This window comes from Hemitrygon akajei, unplaced genomic scaffold (genome assembly GCF_048418815.1).
Source record: "Hemitrygon akajei unplaced genomic scaffold, sHemAka1.3 Scf000089, whole genome shotgun sequence".
Taxonomy (NCBI): domain Eukaryota; kingdom Metazoa; phylum Chordata; class Chondrichthyes; order Myliobatiformes; family Dasyatidae; genus Hemitrygon; species Hemitrygon akajei.
The window spans coordinates 1,860,617-1,869,094 of record NW_027331975.1 but is presented as its reverse complement, the minus strand read 5'-3'; positions in this window follow the sequence as shown (position 1 = coordinate 1,869,094).

The following is an 8,478-nucleotide window of genomic DNA, read 5'->3' as shown; positions in this document are numbered from 1 at the left end:
GAGGACAGACAGCCTGACAGTCCAATAGACAGAGAGATAGATAGATAGATAGATAGATAGATAGATAGATAGATAGATAGATAGATAGATAGATAGATAGATAGATAGACAGACAGACAGAAAGACAGACAGTCTGTAAATCGGTAACCAGGAACGAGACTAGACGAAGGGAAGTTCGTTGTTCTTGCCATGTGCTCGCAGGAATGGAAGTTCCTCCTCCAGGCTGGCTTAATTAGGGCAAATAAAAGCGGACGCAATGAGTTGTTTATTGTTTCTTTTGATGATGATCTGCTGGACCTGAGTCCATGTTCAAGGTCCAAGACTGAAACATAGACTCGGAGAACTCGTCCAGTGAACCAGACTCCGTAGAAAGAGCAACTAGTTAACACTCACCCTCGGGACTGGGTCAATAGCGGTTCACAAAGAAAGTCAACACCTTACGTGAACTTACGCTAAATCTTCCACTTCTGCCTTCAGTGAATTCTGACCGTCCATTTCCTTGTCCGTCCGTGCATCAGCACTCTCCAGAACCTCTCACTCATAGTGAATATTCCAGCTCTGCTCATCCATGGAGCGGAATCAATATGTACATCAATATTCACCCCTGTTTGCCCTTCGAGGACCATCTGACAAGCTGATCAATTCCATACCATATCTGACGACCGATTGACTTAAAACCGCACGGAGCAGTTGGACACGTGAAAGGTTGTTTATGTGCGTCATTCGATTCAGACCATTCAATGGATGTGCACAACGGAGGACAAAATGAAACGGAGTATACAATGTCGTGTTATATTTGCCGTGAAAGGTCAGTTCAGATCGTCCAAACAAGTAAATGCGACTTTCTACCTCACTGTCAACAGCGCTATCAATTTTGTGTATCTGTAAAACAACTATCATTTTTCGTACAAGTGCAATAAATGTAGAAGGTTTAAACATTTGAACCAAATGGAGGGTCGATTGAAATGCCTGGCTTCACGCTAGCGCGAAATTGATGGGTGCTGGTTCACTGTGTGAGGGACTACATCAGTTTGATGCACAAACAAAATGCCGGAGGACCTCACCAGTTCAGGCACATCTATGGAAAAGAATAAACTGCTGACGTTTCGGGCTGCGACTTTTCAAACGGACGGAGAAGATGCCGGAGTGAAAAGGTTGAGTGATGGGAATGCGGAAAAGCATGAAAGTGACAGGCGAAGCCAGGTGCGTAGGTGGGGGAGAGGGGTGGCGAATTATGTGACTGGAGATATTTGGAAACGGCAAAAGGTCTGGAGAAGAAAGTATCCGATAGGAGAGGAGAGTTGATCATGGAAGAAAGGGAAACAGGTCGGGCACCAACAAGAGATGATAGGCAAGTCAGGAGAAGTGTAAGAGCCCAGTGTGGTGAAATAAAGAAGAGGGAAAAGGAAGGGGGAATACCAGAATATGGAGATATCAATGTTTATGCCATTAAACTGGAGGTTGCCCCTCCAGCATGTGGGTGGCCTCATGATGGCGCAAGAGGAGGCCATGGACCGACATGTCGGCTCGGGATGGGGATAGGAATCGAAATGTTTGGCCACCGGGAAATTTCGCTTGATGTTGGTGGACATGAGGTGCTCGACGAAGCGTTAATTAATTTGAAGAAGACGGGTAGGCCAGAAACATCGACTGTTGATTCTTGTCCATAGATGCTGCCTGATCTGCTGAGTTCTTCCAGCAGTTTGTGTGTGCTACAATTAATTTTATTCACGGTTTGCATGTGTTCAGTATCGGCGTCATCAGATTCAATTGCAAGATCCATAACCGGGACGATTTCCTCAGTGAACAGAGCAGCCCGATAACGGTTCACAATTGCTCAATGACGACCAAGTCTATGGAGCCAAGGAATGGACATCGCATGATCAACAATGACAATCATGAAAACGGGAGCTGACCCTAAGAGTATTTCGTAACAACATTCACTGATTGCTAGAACCGTCATTTCTTTGTCTTTGAGATTTTGCAAACTCTTCACAATTGGGATTTTACTTGAATTACGTCATTTTTATTTTTACCCCAGCTGTTGGAAGACACGTCAGCCTTGTGTAGTATTGAATATTCAGTGTGCTGGAGCGAGTATAAATGAATGACCGTGGAGATTCATCAGCTCAGAGTTTCTTCAGCGAGATCGCGGGCAGCTGGAAGACAGGGTGAATCTCACACAAAATGCTTGAAGTATTTTCCCGCTTTAAGAAAGATATGATTCATAATCATCGCCGTTATCGGCGTTCCTGGTAAGATCACAGGCAAACTACCAATTGCGGTTCTGTGTGCGCGGTCTGTGAACTCGTTCAGTTACCGACAGCGTTGTGATGCCGGTGCTTCAGTGAGTGCGGTGCAGACATTGTGACAGAACTCTGTGTTCGTTCAGAATTCTCCGTGCTGTTTAATCCGTGCCCTCGACTGAAGATCAACCGGCGGTTGAAATAGATGCAGAGTAGAAGATCGGAGATATGATTCATGGCAGGCTGTTGAATTAAACTCCGATAACCCCGAGCTTCTGCACCTTTACGGACTAATAGTGTTATTCCGTATCAATAGAACAACATGCTTTAAACTCGAATTTAAATTATTGCGCAGTGTTTTCAGAAATCGCTGCAAGTTTGAAGGGAATGCACGAAGCGGATCTTCGGTGAGATTCAGCGGGGAGAAGTAGACATCTCTTGTGATACACTCACAATGAAAACGTGTACAGACGACGTTACGGGCCGAGCCCCCTCAGCAAAGACGTCCTGCTGAAGCATCTCAGCCGGAACTGTCGACTGTACCCTGTTCCATTGACGCTGCCCGGCCTGCTGAGTTCCTCCAGCATTTTGTGTGCGTTGCTCGGATTTCCAGCATCTGTGGGTTTTCTCTTGCTTTTGATCGGATTACATCACTTCCGAGTTATTCTCCGAAACATCGGGCGTTTCTAAAATTAAAATAAGGTTCTGTGTGCGTTTGCGTGCACCAGGATTTGTTCCCCCGTGAAGTGAAGCGACATTACAGAGCCAACCCAGCAGGGTCAATTGGCGGTCAGACGGGGCAATGTGCATCCGATATCATGACCTCCTCTACTGCCATGTTGAGGCCAAACTCAGGTTGGAGGAGCAACACCTCATTTATTGTCTGGGTAGCCTCCAGCCTGCTGGTATGAACCTTGAATTCTCCAATTTCCGGTAATTCCCTCCCCTCCCCCTCCCCCTTCCCCTCTCCCAGGTCCCTCTCTGCCTCTCTCCCCTTTCAACTTTCTGCTTTTTTATCTCTACAGCTCTTTCATGCTTATCCCCTCCCTCTCCCCCCTTTATCTTTCCTCTGATTGGTTTTCCACTTGTCGCCTCTAGGCCCTACCCCCTCCCCTATCTCTATTACTGGGCTTCGGCCCTCTCTTCCCCCCCCCCCATTCCTGATGAAGGGTCTCGGCCCGAAGCGTTGGCTGCTCTTTTCTCATGGATGCTGAGTTCTTGCAGCGTTGTGTACGTATGCATACGATACTCCGCTCTGGAACAATAAACATCGAACCATTCAGAATCATCCTGCAGCCATCTAGAAACAAAACTAAAAGAGACAGATGTCTTGAACTACCTATATTGCCTTCCATTTGGAAATTTGGTAGATTAAGCACTCACGTGCAAAATAGCTGAAAATTCAGCGGGTCCGACAAGATCTTTAAAAAAAACGCAAGCAGAAACTCTCTGACCGGATAGTGTGCAATGTGCGCTGTAACTGCGGGTTTACATTGATTTCTCCAAAGCGCCCTCGGCGATTAGTTGACAAACCATGACCCTCTTCCAGTAGCGAGTACTGTACCCTTTCACCCAGCATGTACTTGTGCGAGACATCTTCCACTCCCGCTCCACACGCTTTAAATCTTCATAAATTAGTTGTCTGCAAAGTCTGACTGTTGTCAATTACCAGCTTATTTCTTTCCTGCGACACAGCGAGCAGCGAGAGAGTAATTATCATTCTTTTTGCTGTTTCCCAGTGAACTTAGTGGCTATTGTGATCCTATCCCGGGGCAAGTGCGGCCTCTCCAGCTGCACCACGCGCTACCTGGTGGCCATAGCAACGGCGGATCTACTGACCATCATCTTTAACGTTATATTCTGGCGGGTCAGTTATTATTACTTCCCCGGGACTTTCCTGGACATCACCCCCGTGTGCAGTGTGATCGGTGCCCTGGGAGAGGCAGCCAGTGACTGTTCTGTCTGGTTCACCGTCATGTTTACATTTGATCGGTTTGTCGCCATCTGTTGTCAGAAGCGAAAAGCGAAGTATTGCACCGGGAAAACTGCGGCTGCGGTTCTGACAACAACCGGCGTTCTGCTCTGTTTTGAAAACGTGCCCTACTTCTTTATATATCACCCAGTGAAAGTGGTTGACAATATACCCTGGGACTGTATTGCAAAGCCAGGCTACTATACGGATCCCCGGTGGGTGGGATATGACTGGCTTTCTACCGTTCTGGTGGCATTACTCCCGTTCGTGTTAATACTACTGTTCAACAGTCTGACAGTCAGACACATTTTAGTGACTAGTCGCGTCCGTAAGGGGCTGAGGGGTCAGAGCAAAGCGGAGAACCGCAGTGACCCGGAGATGGAGAGCAGGAGGAGGTCTGTGATCTTACTTCTCACCATCTCCGGAAGCCTCATCATCCTGTGGTCGGTGAATGTTGCAGAATTCCTTTATTACACAATTGCCAGGCTGAATCCGAATAATTACAACGAATCGGAATACATACTTCAACATTCCGGATACATGCTGATGATATTAAGTTGCTGCACAAACACGTTTATTTATGGGGTAACCCAGTCCAAGTTCAGAGAGCAGTTCATCGGCGCAGCGAAATATCCGCTCACATCATTTTCATTTGATTATTTATTCCAATTATTCTCATCCAATTATTTATTTTCGAAGTGTTAAATTTGATCAGAAAGACTTTCCTCCTTTTTTGGTCGTATCCTCAGAATGAACTGCCCAGTCCTTTTTTCCCCTTCTTTCATATAGTGCAGTGGTTTTTTTCTTCTGTTTTAAATTTAAAGATTTTTTCTCTCTTTATGAACTGATAAGGGCAGGATTAGCTGATTTCTTTTTTTATTACATACTAGATATTAGCTAAATACTATGCATGATTTTCATAATGTTTATTTCACTTTCTGTTTGTATTGTTATTGATTTGGATATTTGAAATAATTCTCCTCTTGTTTGTATACATGCTCTTTTCAAATCAACAAAAAGATTAATAAAGTAAGAAAGAAAGAAATATCCGCTCACCTCCATCAGTCAACTAAATATATACCCTATTTTCACAGACCATTGCTGTATTCTCACCCAGACACTACAAAACTGTTGTCAGCGGAGACCGCGACAGCCGGGAGAGTTAAACTCGTTTAGAAGCCCAGAGAGACTCAGCACCATTCGGCTCACGCATCCCACCATCACCACGTTCTACCAATTATCACTCTCATCCTACGTTTTATTCGCGCTCTCGTCACTTCCACGCCCCTTTCGATCATGATAGAACGGGTCAGGATTGCAGGGTATTCGAGGGAAGACGGTACCATCCCAGGGGAGTGCAATGAATTACGACTTTAGTTTGCACAAAGCCTTGCGTCAGAGTAGATTAACGGGTGAGTTATTGGCTATGACTAACGTTTCTTCAATCCCTTCAATCCTCTACCTTCTACACTGATCTCCACGGGCTGGGAAAATGGGTCGGTCATGGGGAGTCCGGTTATCCGCACGGTCTCCGTACTCCGTGGCAGTACTCTCAGGCAGTGCCACAGAGGGGTTTACAGACGGTATAGTGGCGCCGGAATCGAGCAGGACACGGACTCGTTTCTCAGTTATTTCTACATCTGGGATGGATCCTCCTGCGGCTTCTCATGGAGCCCGATCAGAGCCGGTTGTACCGTCTTCCCCTCGTGGCCTCCCTACTGGGACCTGAAGGGGTTATGCAGAGTGAAATGTCTCACTTCCCGGGGCTTCGTGGGTGATTCTTTCCAATTGCCCTCTCCTAACCCTTCTCTCCGCTCCGCCTCGGCTCTCTCTGGCCTAATGCCGCTTTCGCCCACATTTCCGACATCCGTCCTGCCTCCCGTCCCGGGGCCTTGGCCGAACTCCTACCTTCCATTCACCTTTCTGTGTGAACTGCCCCCTTTCTCCCGTGATCTTAAACAACCCATTTCGTAATTATGAAAAGCTACAGGTTTTCTTAGTGGATCCGGGGCGTCGCTGATCGGACTGCGTACGTCAGCCGGGGTCCTGGTTTTTTAAATAAGGATATCGTCCACTATTATCCGGGGGATTTGAAAGGTCCCTCTCCCCCGTCTGGTGGAAACTCGACCCTCCGTGAACAGAGCGTCCGTTCCCGCCCGCGGGCTCCGGGAGAACCGGGCAAAGGGGCAGGGTTCGGTACCAGGCGAGCGAACATCTGGTGCCGTCACACCCTGGGCTGGCTGCCCGTTCCGGGGTCTTTATTGTTGCAACCCTGCTGCCATTTCTATAATCTCGATATCATTCATGGGGAGTCCTAGGGAGGCGGAGGCGCCGGCTGAGGCTATAAACCACCCAATGGGGCTTCGGACTGACGCTAGAATCTGCCATTGAACTATTATTCCCCCATTTCTTGGCCTTTACCTTCGGGCGCTGTTGCCGCTTTTCCACCTCCTCCCGTTCAGTAAAACATGTAAGTCAGTTCCCAGTTAGGATCCCCACGTCCGTTCTCAGATTCTCCCTTCCGATATCCGATTTTTACCAAACCGAACAAGACGCCATGGGGTTGATCCAACACGTAAATCACTAGAAAAGGTAGCGGAGTCCCTTTTGTCCCCTATTTCCAACTAAACCTTATAGGCGGACGAACCCGGAGGAATTAACGTGTCGCGCAATAATTGTTCTGTGTTCTTGTATTTTGCAATTTTCCTCTCCGTGTCCTTATTCACTGAGGCCTTCGTGTTCGGATCGGCCGGGCGTCGTTCATGGGGGCGTCCTTTGTTCTTCTCCAGTTCGCTTGACCAATACTTACTGACCTTATGGAAGAGAGGGTAGAAGTCGGGAGCAGCGGGGCTGACTGTGAGCAGGTTTGAGCTTCGTTTGGGGGTTGCTCTGTTAATGAACTGGAGTACTGAAATGAACGGATATCTCACGGCGCTTTTCACCTGCTCTCCGAATCTGGACTGAGTGGCGGCGTAAATGAATGTGTTCGTGCAGCAGCTGAAATTCCTTAGCAAATACCCGGCACAGGCGGAAATAATTTCCGAGTCATTCCCCTGTGTTCCTATCCCGGTGATGATAGTTGGAGATAAATTCTGCAACATTCGTCAGCCACAGGAGGATGAAGCTGCCGGAGAGGGTGAGGAGGAAAACCACAGACCCTCTTCCGGCTCTCCATCTCCGGGTCACTGCTGTTTCCCACCTTGCTCACCCCTCAGCCCCTACGGACCCGACTGGCCACTAAAATGTGCCTGACTGTCTGAGCGTTGAGCAGCAGAATTACGCCGAATGGGAGGAACGGAGTTAAAACGATGTCACACCAGTCATACGCCACCCACGCCGGTTCAGTGTAGTAACTTGGCTTAGGATAACAGAATCATGGTACATTGTTAATGATCTCTCTGTAAGTGAAGTAGAGTGGGCCGTTTTTCAGACGGAACAGACCGCTAGATGGCGCTAGAACCACGGCCGCTGTTCTCCCCGTGCAGTACTTTGTTTTCAGTTTCTGACAGTAAATGGCAACAAACCGATCGAAGGTGAAAGTGACGGTGAACCAGACGGAACAGTTCACGGCAATGCGGGACAGGACACGGGGAACAGTGCACACAGAGGTGACGTTCAGGAAACAAACGGGAAAATAATGATAATTGAGTTGATACCAAACGACCTCAGTGATAATGACCAGTAGATCCGCCGCTGCCATGGCCACCAGGTACCGCGTGGTGCAGAAGGAGAGGCCGCACTTTCCCCGGGACAGGTTGACTATCGCCACTAAATTCACTGGAGAAAGAGAACGGAATGACATAAACATTATGATTTGCAATCAGGCACCCCCAACCTAATCGCCCTCCACTACCCATCAAGGGTAAGGCTGAGTTACTGTTAACCTCAGATTCACTGCTGTCGGATTCCAATGATTCACCACGCACGAGCATTAAGTAATTTCGGCTGATATCCGTCGTGTACAGTGTATTCATTCTTCCGAAATTTTGCCTCCTAGGACTCGACAGCACGGGACAGGATACATATTCCCTGCACCCAGACTGTCAATCATAGAATCATAGAAGTCTACAGCGCATTACAGGCCCTTCGGTCCACAATGTTGTGCCGACCATGTAAACTCAGACTGAGATTATCTGCAATATTTGCAAATCATTCATCTTGCTCAGTGTGAATGAATGCACAGGTCATTGTTTGAATGAAGCAGCTTCGCGACGGAGCGTCCAGTCCACGTAATCCAATCCCCGTCACAGTACAGCCACG